Source organism: Papaver somniferum, chromosome 8 (assembly GCF_003573695.1).
Source record: "Papaver somniferum cultivar HN1 chromosome 8, ASM357369v1, whole genome shotgun sequence".
NCBI lineage: Eukaryota > Viridiplantae > Streptophyta > Magnoliopsida > Ranunculales > Papaveraceae > Papaver > Papaver somniferum.
In genome coordinates, this window is record NC_039365.1 from 115,073,199 (window position 1) to 115,087,550 (window position 14,352).

Below are 14,352 nucleotides of genomic sequence, written 5' to 3' on the forward strand. Positions count from 1 at the left end.
TGGTAGATGATTACACCTGATTCACTTGGGTTGCATTTTTATCTCATAAGAATGAAACCCTTGATGAATTCAAGATTATTGTTAAAAGAATCCAGAACGAACAAGGTCGCAAACTAAAGAAAATTAGAAGCGACCGTGGAACAGAATTCAAGGACACTAAGGTGTTTGAATTTTGTGACGAACTGGGGATTATTCAATAATACTCACCACCCATTACTCCTCAATCCAATGAAGTTGCAGAAAGAAAAAACAGGAACATTCAGGAAATGGCCAGGGTAATGCTCCATAACAAAAACTTACCGCTAAGGTTTTGGGGAGAAGGTATCTTTACAACATGTTATTTGGTAAACCGTGTCTACCTACGGTCTAAAACCCTAAACACTCCTTATGAGTTGTGGTACGGTATAAAACCCAACTTGCACTATCTCAGAGTGTTCGGAAATAAGTGCTACATTCTAAAAGATCGAGAACAGATAGGGAAATTTGATACTAAAAGTGATGAAGGTATATTTCTTGGCTATGCCTCTGATAGTCGTGATTTTCGAGTGTTTAATCTCAGAACCCAAGTTATGATGGAATCCGCTAATGTTATTATCGATGATATTAGTAATTTTCATCATGATAATCCTCCTGCTGAATTTCCACCAACTGAGACAATTGAGAAAGTCAAAGAAATTCCATAATCAGTTGAAGTCATTCCAACGGTTACTGATCCTGACATTTCTAGTGACGAGGAGAAGAGCACTGATCGGGCTACTCCTGTTGAACAAGAGCATGTCCCTCACCGACACCTCTGGGTTCAAAGGAATCATGATCCCAACAGTATTATTGGAGGTAGAAATTCTACTGCTAAGACAAGAGGACTGTTAGAGCATTGCTCGGTCGAACTCGCATGCGTTGCTATCTCAAGCATGTTTGTCAATGTTAGTGATCAAACCTATAAGTCTTGATTTCTAGTCTACTATAGCTAAGGTCTCGGAGTAGGATAGAAAGTGTAGTTGAGCTCAAGAACTCCATGGAAATCATCATACAAGACGAAGGACTACTCAAGGAACTGGTGGATCTTCATCGACTAAAAGGTATGTGGAGACTTGAACTTATCTATCACTCAAAAATCTATTTATCTCCTATCTTGAGACAAAAGTCGTTTTGCTATATAGGCTTAGATTATACACATTTGGTATTTCGAGCCGAGTTTATCTCGTCTATCTATTTCTCGAAATATGTGTTGGTAAAGCTTTCGCTTTATCCAAGTTCATCTTTACCTAGTGACGAAAGTCATGTTATGTTTCAATCACTTTGAAAATTGCTCTGACGAAAAATGGTTTGTGAATAACAACCATATAACGTCCTATGAGAATGTTTCAATGATTGAAATGAGAATTTAGACTATATAACCATTTGGAGGATATAAGCATTGTTGTTGAAACACATATATGTATAAGTCCTTATTGCTTGAACCGAAGTTTGAGAACTTTGTTGATCAAGTGAACCGGAGTAGTGCATGAGCTAAGTCCGCGAACTGGTGCAGTTCTCGAACCCGAAAATTTCTGTTAGAGTTTGTAAACTCCATCCGGGAACTTAAGTCCGCGAACCCAATCCACGAACTTGAGTAGGTTATGTCTAAAAACGATGTTTAGTGAACTTATCTTTATAAGCTAAGGAATGAAATTGCAAACCGTGGCTATAGAGTTTATGAACCGATTCAAGTGAATCAAATCGTTTTTGCTTAAATTGTGTCTTGGTAGTACATGAGATTTCCTTGGAATTGAACAACTCTCTAACTAGTTCATTTGAGTCATTTGAACTAGTTATGGTGAAGAATAATATGGTTGATATGAAAGTGATCATATGGCTAACCATTTGGTTAACTATTGTTGAACCAACTAATGTACAAGTTTGGGTAAAGTTATACAAGCCCAGGAACATGCATTTCATTTGTGTATAACAATCTATGTTTTCGATCTAACGGTTGATAAATATTAGCTTGAATCTAATCAGGTTTTCATCTAACGATAAATATTAGCTTGAATCTAACCACGGAAGTGCTACATTTTTACACCCATATTTACATTGGCTAGGTCTCGTCCGTTGCTAATAATAATGTTTTAAGCCTTTTGCAGGAAATACAAGCAGCTTCCTTTACTCGGAAGATTAATGGCTTAATTGAAAGCTAAATGGCATTTGCAACTACAAGGACCAATTTTGCTGCTCAATGCACAAGAACTTTGAATATGGTTGGCCTGGTATTCCTATATCATCACCACTCAAAAACCCTGATTTTGGGCATACCAAAATCTTTCTAGGCATACAAAAAAATAGTCCCATCTTGGGTGACCTTATAAGGGGTACCCTATGGGTAGTTCAATTACCTATATACCCTTAATACAAAAATCTAAAATCAGTTTTCTAAAAAATCAAAATCAGTTTCCCTTACCATCTCTTCTTCCTCCTCCTCCTCTAGCCGAACTCTTCCCCCTCCTGCGAAAAAAAAAATCATCATCGTGATTAATTGTCGATTCGTAAAAATTTGATCGTCGATTAAACTCAACCACATAATGACTCGTACAAAGAAAAACAGGGACTAGGAAAATCAAATCGTCTTCTAATCCATCAATTGAAGAAGAAGAACCAATTGAAGATGAAGGTGTAGAAACTGAAAATCAACCACCAATTGAACCAGAAATTGAACCAACTGCATCTCCAACTTCGGAAATGAGGATAAGAAAGCAAGTTTTACAAACCCAATCTCCTATTTGTTGTTTTTCATCGATTAAATGACGGTTACAGTGTTGGGCTCGGCTCAAAATTGAGTTGCGTTTTTAGCACGAACTGTTCTTCACAAAAGCTTCTTGTAAATGTATATGAACAGTTCGACATGAAATTTCATGAAATTTCAAGCCGAACCTAGTAATAGATAGAGATGCATAGGGGTTCGGCGTATTCGATAATCATAATATGTGTCGAACCTAGCACATTAAAGAGGTTCGGCTATTACGATATTCTCAATATGTGCCGAACCAATAACAATATTTTAACCCAAAAAATAACAAATTGATGTTCGGCTCATACGATTTTCGAAATATAAGCCGAACCGGTAATTATTTTTTTTCCAAGCTATTCAGGATGTTGTTCGGCTTACTATGAAACTTTCATATAAGCCGAACTAGTGTCTAGCAAACAGTTCGGCACATGCAGTGAACAGATTCAGTAAGCCGAACCGTTCATCAATTGGTAGATTCGGCTCATAGATGTGAGCCGAACCTCAACCTGTTTCGCCGAACCATGATTCAAAAAACCTAACTTTTGATAATTGAGAGCTATAAAAGTGAGATTAAGTATAGGATATAAGTATACCTGTGTATTAGAAGCATTGGGTTCCTCATCAATGTCTTCATCATCAGGATTTGACTCATAAAAATCATCATCTTGAGTTTGTGTTTGAGTTTGAGCTTGAGTTTGAGTGGGTGTAAAATCATTCTCATAATCTAACAAATCAACCATTTCTGGATCATTGTTGTAGTTGATATATGTATTTTCCTAGGTTTTTTAGATGAATGATGACCCTCCTCATCCTCCATTGAATCAAGAATTATAATTTTCTCACTTTCTCCTTCTCTTTCTCTCCTTCTTAAACAAACCAAAACTTTGATTTTTTTTCCTCAAATTTTTCATCTAAACAACTCTTATAATTCTGAAAATTATTTTAATCACTAAACAAAATATTTAATCACTAATCAAGATTATTAACACTACTACGTAAAGGACAAATTTACCGTTAAAATTTTTTTGGGTTAAGAGGTTATCTGATTTTGCCATTTCACAACCTTTTTTGTCTTCATTCAATATGCCTTGGAAGATTTTGGTATGCCCAAAATTATAGTTCCCACTATAGGCTCAAGCCATCTCACGTATGTGATGGGAAACAAGAATCAATCAAGCCCGACTCACTAGTTGCTAAAGGGAAATGGGAGACGTGGCTTCTCTCCTACCACATTTCTCTGTTGAATTATTAAGGCATATTCTATCTTTTACCAAAACAAAGAAAAGAGATTTTCATTTCTCTCTTCAAGCAGCTGCACCTTGCATGATGTGAGACTGAATTCAAAGATGAATTATCGGTGAGAGTATACAAGGTCAAGAAGAAGAGCCGGTGATGGATCTACGCTGTTTTCTAATACTTATAATGATTCTGATTTTGGGAAGTTGTGGTGACGACGATAACAACAATAGACAGATTTGAGGGCTTCTTCCGACAACAATAGGTTCGATTCGAGATGTTAATCAGGATTGGGGTTTCATATGTGCTAGCTGAATGGATTTCATGGGTTCGTACTCATACTGAAATTGGGTTCATGTGAGAGGAAGTAGATGGCTGAATCTTAGTGACAGTGGTGGTTTTGAACTGGAATTCAGGGAGAATGGAACAAATTTGGGGTTTGTTAACCCAACTGAGTTTGGGGGATTAAATGGTGGAGGTACAGGTCTTGCGATTGAACGAAGATGGGTTTGATGCTGATAGAGATGTTCATGACTGCAACACTTTTCTATCTCAACTGATTTTAAATTTTATCTCATTATCAACAGCAATATTAATACATGAAGGTTCTGTTGTGCCGAAATTCAGGAGATGATTGCAATTGGTTTTGTTGGTGGCTGTATGCGGATCCGTAGAAGTTTAGAGAATGGAAAACGGTTGAAAGTGGCTGGAGCAATGGTGTTAATCAGACGCATGAAGGGCTCACTGTTGTTTAGGTTGGAAGTAAATGGAGTGACAAGTTCAGGGACTCTTATGAACTCGTGGTATTATCGATCATGGTAACTCATATTAGCTTTTGCAGACGGCAAGGAGGGTCCTGGTTCAGTAATTTGATTGTTTGTGAAGTAGTTGGTTGAGCTGCTGCTACCGGTATACAGGACAGTTCTGGATGGACATATGAGTAAAACCTAGCCCATGATGGATTCCCGGATCCTTAACCCTTTCTCATCTTGCTCGACTCTTTAATAGCTTAGTTTGCATTTTATTTTTGTTAGTATAAATTTCAGAAATCATCCTCTTGAATTCATATTGATTAGAAAGTTAGTTGCATTAGTTAGAACTAGTTTACACTCCTCGTGGGAACGAACCACATTTGCTATTGTCTACAATTTGGACACCGTGCACTTGTGGTAAAACAAAGTCGGTCTTCCGACCCATTCAAGTTTTTGGCGCCGCTGCCGGGGAGTCGTTTCAAAACACTCTTTTTGATATCTTCAATTGTCTAGTCATAGTTTCTGTACATAGTGTATTTTTGTTTTTATTTTATTTTTAGTTCCTTTTCATACTTTTCTTTTAGATTTTTCTTTTCAGGTACTCTTGTTGCGGCGATGGCGTTTTATCGAGGGGATGAGTCCGGGTTTCTCGGAGAATACATGTATGAACCACAATATCAAGAGATTCAGGAAATAAATCGTCTCAGGTATGGAAATCGTTATCAGCATTACTACAAAGCTGATGATTATTCACATGAGTACCAAAGTTACCATCGGGATGATTTGTCACATGCTGAGATTTTCAACCAGAATATAGCTAGTCTGGAAAGATGGTTAGAGATGCTAGAAATCCAGAGGTCATATGAAAATAATAATCAGGTTTATAGTAACTCGTGTTCCATTGATTCACATATGTACCAAACCCAATATCATGGGGATAATTATTTGCATGAGGTATGTGAATAATCTTTGAATTGGCAGCTCAATGAGGTTTTAGACTATAGAAATTTGAGCTTGGAAGATAGCTTAAGGTTGTACACATTACAAATTAGTCGAAAAACGTCTCAACTTCAACAGACCACTCAATTTTTTTTAGAAAACATTGAATATCAAGTAAGTCAAATGACTAGACAGTTGGAGGAGGAACAGAGTTGGTTCCCAAACCAGTCTCAATCCCAATCTAATTGTACCTTAGAGTATATTGATTATTCTTCTGAGGAAGAAATTGTTAATGATCAACTTGTAGAAGTTTTGAGTGGAAGTGAGGATACCCAAAATTCAGATAATTATGATGTTGAAGAACCTGCATATGTAGAGGATGCTACTATTAGTGTCATGACTCAAAGGTGATAGATGTTCATAATGGGAAACCTTCTAATCATTTGAATTCTGAGATTCATAATACTGTTGAAAACGATAACAATATAGTTATTCATAATAACGTTGCTGCACTATGCCCAATTTTTGTTGATCCATCTAAAAGCTCTCGGGATGCATGTATGAATGTGGAGCCGATTGATACAGGGCAATCAACTTGGGCCGCTGATTTTGAACCACTCTCCACGTGTTTAGCCCATTTTGCAAACTCTGATGACCCTATACTAATTGACATGTCAATGCATTTGATTCTTCGATGGGTAATATAGGTAACTTAACAACGGAAGTTATTTCCGCGGACCTAGGCCCAGATTTTTAGGGGTTATTGCTTTTGATGAAATTGAACCACGAGACACATGTTTAAATCATTTTGAGTATAATGATCCGGTGCCTAGTGTAACTGTTAGTGCATTGATTCCTCCGATTCCTAACGAAGATAGTTTTTCAATTGAAAATATTTCAGTTGAACTTGAAGCAGATTTAGGGTCTGCGCTACACACTATCAAACAATCTGTACCTGTTGGTGTGAATGATTTACTGTTCCCGACAAAGTATGACTTGATTATTATGGAATGTTTTACATAGGGTGGATCTTCACATATTTTTGGCTGATTATAGTCTTCACAGGTTCTTATTTGCAGCTAACCTGATAAGATGGGTTGATCCCCAACTTTTCAGACTTTATATTTTATATATATGCCAGGTTGCAGTTTTGTATCATTTTCGGTTTGTTGAGATTACTTGCTGCGCGCAAGCTAGGAGCAAATATCATTCGCTTCGTGGGAGTCAACCCATCAGTTTTGTTCCCTTTACTCTATTTTCTAATTTTTATCGCCTCTTGCATATCGCATTTTGGAATTTCCCACCTTAGCTCTATGTTGGATGACTGAATTACATTGAGGACAATGTAATGTTTAAGTGTGGGGGAGTGGTGAAGTATATATGGATTTGTGGTAGGAATTCAATTTCGTTATGAATTTTCTTACAAAAAAGAATAAAATATGGATCACTTTCGTCAAGACAATACCAGCTGTTGAGCGGGTCTGTTAACAATTTATTTGCATAGCAAGACCAACTGTGCAGCGGGTCTATTTTTGTCTTTTCTTACCATTTCATGACCAGCTGTGGAGCGGGTCTCTAAAAAGAAAAAGAAAAAAAAAGTTTGCAACATGACCAGCTGTTGAGCGGGTCTTTCTGATCGTTTGTCTCGCTGTTTAGCAGACGTCTCTTCATATCCAGCTGTTGAGCGGATATATTTCTGTTTTGCTCGGGACTAGAAAAATGTAAGTATGTGGGTATTTGATAAGCACGTAAGTGCTATATTTTTATGCCCATATTTCCATTGGCTAGGTCTCGTTCGTTGCTAATAATATTGTTTTAAGCCTTTTGCAGCAAATACAAGCAGTTTAGTTCACTCGGAAGATAAATGGCTTAAGTGAAAGCTAAATGGCATTTCCAATTACAAGGATCAATTTTACTGCTCACTGCACGAGAACCTTGAATATGGATGGCATGGTATTCCTATATCAGCACCACTCAAGGCTCAAGCCATCTCACGTATGTGACGGGAAACAAGAATCAATCAAGCACGACCCACTAGTTGCTAAAGGGAAATTGGAGACGGGGCTTCTCTCCTACCACATTTCTCTGTTGAATTATTAAGGCATATATATATATATATATATTCTATCTTTTACCAAAACAAAGAAAAGAGATTTTCTTTTATCTCTTCAAGCAGTTGCACCTTGCATGATAGGAGACTGAATTCAAAGATGAATTATCGGTGAGAGTATACAAGGTCAAGAAGAAGAGCCGGTGATGGATCTACGCTGTTTTCTAATACTTATAATGATTCTGATTTTGGGAAGTTGTGGTGACGACGACAAAAACAATAGACAGATTTGAGGGCTTCTTCCAACAACAATAGGTTCGATTCGAGATTTTAATCAGGATTGGGGTTTCATGTGTGCTAGCTGAATGGATTTCAGGGGTTCGTACTCATACTGAAATTGGGTTCATGTGAGAGGAAGTAGATGGCTGAATCTTAGTGACAGTGGTGGTTTTGAACTGGAATTCAGGGAGAATGGAACAAATTTGGGGTTTATTAACCCAACTGAGTTTGGGGGATTAAATGGTGGCGGTACAGGTCTTGCGAGTGAACGAAGATGGGTTTGCTGCTGATAAAGATGTTCATGACTGCAAAAATTTTCCATCTCAACTGAGTTTAAATTGTCTCTCACTATCAACAACAACATTAATACATGAAGGTTCTGTTGTGCCGAAATTCAGGAGATGATTGCAATTGGTTTTGTTAGCAGTGGTTAGTTGAGAGCTTTAAGAAGATAATGGAGACGTCAGTCGACATCAATTCCTGAAGAATGCCATGAAATCAAAGATGGGGTCAACTGGTGGTGGCTGTATGCGGATCTGCAGACATGGTTGGAGTTGAACTGGTTGCATCGGTTAAAGTAGAAGTTTAGAGAATGGAAGACGGTTGAAAGTGGCTGGAGCAATGGTGTTAATAGGACGCATGAAGGGCTCACTGTTGTTTAGGTTGGAATTAAATGGAGTGACAAGTTCAGGGACTCTTATGAACTCGTGGTATTATCGATCAGGGTAACTCATAATAGCTTTTGCAGACGGCAAGGAGGGTCCTGGTTCAGTAATTTGATTGTTTGTGGAGTAGTTGGTTGAGCTGCTGCTACGGGTATACAGGACAGTGCCTGGATGGACATATTATAGAAACTGGTTAGGTTGTTGGATTTGGGAATTAGTGGATTTTGGATTGGGGCCTTTGGAGTTTGCTTGAAGGGTCCAAGTAGGAGTCTTTGCTGCACCTACAAATAACCAGCGAGATGGATTGGATGGACACCGTCAACTGGAGAAACTAGGGTTTGGTGTTTTACTAATTTCTTTTCTCCATGATTTTCTAAACTATTGTCAGGGTGAAAGGATGAACATATAGGTTAGATTATTTATGTTCATGAACAAGAGGTTCTTTAATCAAAAGCTTATTGTTATGTTTGAGTATCTCACATATTGGTAGTTGTTTTACAAACCTTTTCATGTTTTATGCCAAGTATACTACATAGGGAAGTTATAGACAATCCCATTGAGACCTGATTCATTTTAGATTCATGAACATTCTTCTACTTTGTATGCCATGTATGCTCAGTGATTAGGAGTTCTAATTTTAGGTCGAGATCAAACAATCCTTAGTCGATTATTATCAATAGTTCTTTGCGACATATCTTCCATGTTTAAGTAGCCAGGTGTTGCCACTTTACATGAGTAAAATAGAGACTCTTGTGAAAGAATATGAGTAAAACCTAGCCCATGATGGATTCCCGGATCCTTAACCCTTTCTCATCTTGCTCGACTCTTTAATAACTTAGTTTGCATTTTATTTTTGTTGGTATAAATTTCAGAAATCATCCTGTTGAATTCATATTGATTAGAAAGTTAGTTGTATTAATTAGAAGTAGTTTACGCTCCTTGTGGGAACGAACCACATTTGCTATTGTCTATAATTTGGACACCGTGCACTTGTGGTAAAACAAAGTTGGTTTTCCGACTCATCAATAATCCCAACACATTCTGTGTGATACTAGTTGTGCTAAGCTAGAGTCGATTCTCCTTTAACCTTTGATTTCTTCTTCTAACCAGGTTAACGACTTAAAGACTTCATTGGGATTGTGAAGCCAGACCGATACTACTTTTCTTGTAGTTGTGTGATCTGATCTTGCTGTTTCTATCGTACAAGTATAATTGTAATAATTGGCTTGAGATTTCTATCTCCGATGGCTAGATAAAAAGTAATCACAAACATCTTCGTCTCATCGTTTGTGATTCCATAATATCTTTTTTCGCTGCATCGATTAAGACTATTGTGAGGTGATTGATGATACTAGGCTGTTCTTCGGGAATATAAGTCTGAATTATCAATTGGTTCCTGTTCACCTTGATTTATCAAAAGACAGAACAAAACTCGTAGGTATATTCGTGGGAGACGGATTTATCTATTATCGTAGACTTTTCTGTGTGATATAAATTTGTTTATTAAAGTTTTCGACTTTTGGTCGTAGCAACTCTTTGTTGTGGGTGAGATAAGCTTAGGGAATCAAGTGTGTAGCATCCTGCTGGGATCAGAGATGTAGGAGCATAACTGTACCTTGGATCAGTGTGAGATTGGTTGGGGTTCAACTATAGTCCAGACCGAAGTTAGTTTGGAGTAGGCTAGTGTCTGTAGCGGCTTAATACAGTGTGTGTTCAATCTAGACTAGGTCCCGGGGGTTTTCAGCATCTGCGGTTTCCTCGTTAACAAAATTTCTGGTGTGTGTTATTTCTTTTCCGCATTATATTTGTTTATGTAATTGAAATAATACAGGTTGTGCGTTGTTCAATCAATTAGAATATCCGACCTTTTGGTTGTCGAAAAGGCGAGGGTACCCAAATATACCTCAAGATAAAACGTTTCCTACCTATAAGTCCTTTCTTCGAAAGTGATTGTCTATGGACTGAGTCGAGACAATACAACTAATCGGTCCACACTTCGTGTGATTGTCTATGGATACGAGATCGAGACAATACAACAACGAAGTATGTTTACTTGATACAAAGGTTCGGACTTAACCAAACACAATAGGATTGCTTATCAAGTAAATAGGAATTAACGTTTGTGTAATTTACTTTAATTATAATAAAACAATTATAATGCGGAAAATAAAAGTAAATGACACAACAAGATTTTATTGACGAGGAAACTGCAAATGCAGAAAAACCTCGGGACCTAGTCCAAAATTGAATATTCTCAGGATTAAGCCGCTACACAAAATTACACTAACTTCGTATAGTTGAGACCAAGTAACTAACCCTATAGTTCACCTAGTTCTGTCTGTATTCCCACGCCTCCAACTTATAAATAAGTCACGTACTTGGATCAATCCCTTTGGTTCATATTCCAAACAGTAAAGGAACAAGAAATCTGTTTGGTATCAATTCTATTCAACCAAGTGATATGAGTCGGACAAAAGCTCTTCCGTTTATCTCAACATAAGCTCCTTATTCAGGTCTAGATCTATCTTATGTTCAATCACCCAAAGGTAATCGATTAAGATTAAGCCAACAACACCTTTAATCCGAAGAACCGTGTTGATGCCGATCTACTCAATTAATCAATCCAATCTACCACAAGGATAAACCGATTATTAATTGGATCCTCTTTTACCGAAACAAGTACTGTGCACACCAAAGATTGTAAAACCAAAGTCAGATCTTCAATATCTTCTTTGTCTTCAAATCTTCTTAAATCTTCAATAAAAACCTGCACACAATCACTTGAATCTCTTGTGATCAATCACGCACAAAACGGAGTCTGTTAACAATGGATTATCACAAGATTGTATTTAGAACTAATAACAGTCTAAAGATCCCTGTCGAAACTCTGAACTAGTTTGAGTGAATCTTATATCAGAAGAGAAGATTCTCAAGAATAAAAAAACTAGGTGCAATCAGATTTCAATCACCGTTAGTCAATCAAATCAATCGAAAACAAAGATAAACCGCAATTAACTAGTTTCCCACCAACGGGTCGCGCTAGAGCTTCTCAATCCCAAAGAAGACTTTAAACTGAGCGGCCGTATGAGATTTCACCTAATTAGATTACTCTCCTCTCCGATGGGCGGCTACACCAGTAACAACAACAAAAGAGTAAATATGTTGTTACGAAGGATTAGTTTGCTAGAAAGGAAAACTTCGTGTATTTATAGACAAGGAAGTTTGGACACCAAGAAATTTCCAAAACCAAAAATATTCTCAAGATATTCATTAAAGCACAAATTCGGTTTCCATAATTCCTGGAAATGCTCTGTCTAACGATCGAAATCTCTCGGAAAATCTAATTAGTAAATGCACATTACTAATTCTGTAATTTCCCTACAAAACGAAATTAATAACCTTAATTAAAAGATTCTTAACTTACTAATGCTTCGATCCTGGTATTCTCTTCCCTTAGCCGTTAAGGAATATCTTTGAACAATTATAGAAATAAACATTCACAGCACGTGTTCAAAGTTTGTCGACATCTTTACTTTGTAAGTTCTCTTTCACACTTACAACCTTGAAACCGATTTGCCACATTTCCAAACAAGTTTAGAATTGGTTCATCTGACTATCAAGAACTATGTGATTGATCAAACAAACATTCAATCACAATCATGGGTTTTACTAATAAAAGTTCCCTTACTATCCCTTTCCCTTACTAGGATCGGTTCCCTTTCCCCAAGGTCAGACATAATCCGATCATACCACAGGTGATTATTTAAGATTGATTTTACTAATAAAAGTTATACCAATATATAAGTCAGGACTTTGTGAATAGTTCTACCAAGAACACGACAAGCTGTGAGCGGTTATATTCTATCACACATATTCGTCGTTCATAAGATATGCAATGAATAACAAAACCAATAAATCCTGGCAATTTCCTTTTCGGTTCACAAACAATTTTATGAACTTACTTCCTTAGAACACATGTAAACATTGTTCCCTAGGATGAAATCCTCACCTCATACCATACATAATCACAATAACATTCAAATGATTATGGCGATGTCTTATCTACAAAGTTTAATTGTCAAGCAATAAACCTCGTATTGTATTCCTTAATACTATGTCTATATAAAGTTCATATATGCTTCGCAGTTATGTTTTCAATATGCACGAATTGAAATATACATTAGGGAATGAAACAGTTCAAGTCAAATATCACTAACCTCAAGTGGAAGGATGATTGTTGTCGTTGTAGCTCCTTGCTTCTTCACATCTTCAAGACTTCGCAATACTTGTAATGTCTCATATCCTAATACTTTCAATCTAACCTATACGAAGTTTAACTCTAGTACATAATCAAGCGACTCTTAACATGAGTTTTGATTCACTAAAATATGACAACCAAACTTGGCATACCAACGCTTGGTGGGTTCAACCGAGCAATGCTCTAACAATATCCCCCTTTGTCAATTTTAGTGACAAAACTCTTACATCATATGGATAAACAAATTACAAGAATTCATTACACTACGCTTGATTCCCGATTCAACAATACAGTAAAACTGCTTACATTCAATCCTTGAAAATGCCGCTGTTGACATTACAATAACAAAGAAAATACTCACCCTAAGGAAGATAAGTAGATATTCAATCCGCACGTCTTTGTTATACCAATCAATATGACATGTTACTCCCCCTTAGTATGTGCTTTCAGATAAAACATTCAAGTACCAATGTTCTTTTCCCTAGAGATGCCAATCAATATAAAATCAATACCAGCACCACCTGTTTACTCCATATATTTCTCCCCCTTTTTGTCACAAAAATGACAAAGAAACGAAAAAATAAAGGACAACACGAAAAGAATCTTACAAATCTCAGAATATACTTGCAAACATGTAGAGTTAGGCACGAGGGTTCCACACATCATGTTCTGATAACCACTATCAAAACCGAAACTACAAGTAGTCTTATTTTGATATGTTACCAAGGAAACAATTGTCCGAAACAATTTTTCCCATTTAGTTTAGCAAACCGAAAACAACTAATCACATTAGTCCCTTTGCTAAACCGATTGTTCAAAAACAACCGCTTAATTCGATAAGACCAAAATAAAGATAAACTCCATTTTTCTCATCAGGTTCTAATTATCCATAAACTTAGACATTTCAATTTTAAACAAGCCAAACACTAGGTTAGTTAACTAGCATTTCCTTGTTCAGGCATTCAATTAGACTTGAATAACCGAAACCTCACTTTGATAAGACAAACTAAGATCAGAATTAACTTAGTTTCTTATCCAGAATCGAATTGGACTAAACAACTCATCCCGTACACATATTATTTCGTTAAGCCATAAATAATTCATACAAGCCAAAATAAATTAACTTGTATAATTATTCACCTCAACCGGAAGCAATTGAAACAACATAGACATTAAAAGCACCGCAATTGCACCGTAATTTTGTAAGCCTAAACAATTGATACCATACAAAAGCAAGATAACAATAACCGAAACCAATTGAATCACACATACATCAATTGTACCGAAATTTTGTAAGCCTAAACGATTCATACCACACAATAAAGCAAGATAACAATAGTTTTTCTTAACAGGAACCAATTGAAACACACATCCACACACACATCATGGAATAAATATCAATTGAACCT

The 14,352-nt window shown here is 36.7% G+C and overlaps 1 long non-coding RNA gene across 1 annotated transcript; it reads left to right on the forward strand.

Annotated features, from left to right (window-relative positions):
• Positions 1–4,001: 4,001 nt before the first annotated feature.
• On the forward strand, positions 4,002–9,164 carry LOC113302714. Its single transcript, XR_003337049.1, has 2 exons — positions 4,002–7,412; positions 7,522–9,164. It is a non-coding gene; the product is annotated as an uncharacterized LOC113302714 (long non-coding RNA).
• The last annotated feature ends 5,188 nt before the right edge of the window (positions 9,165–14,352 follow it).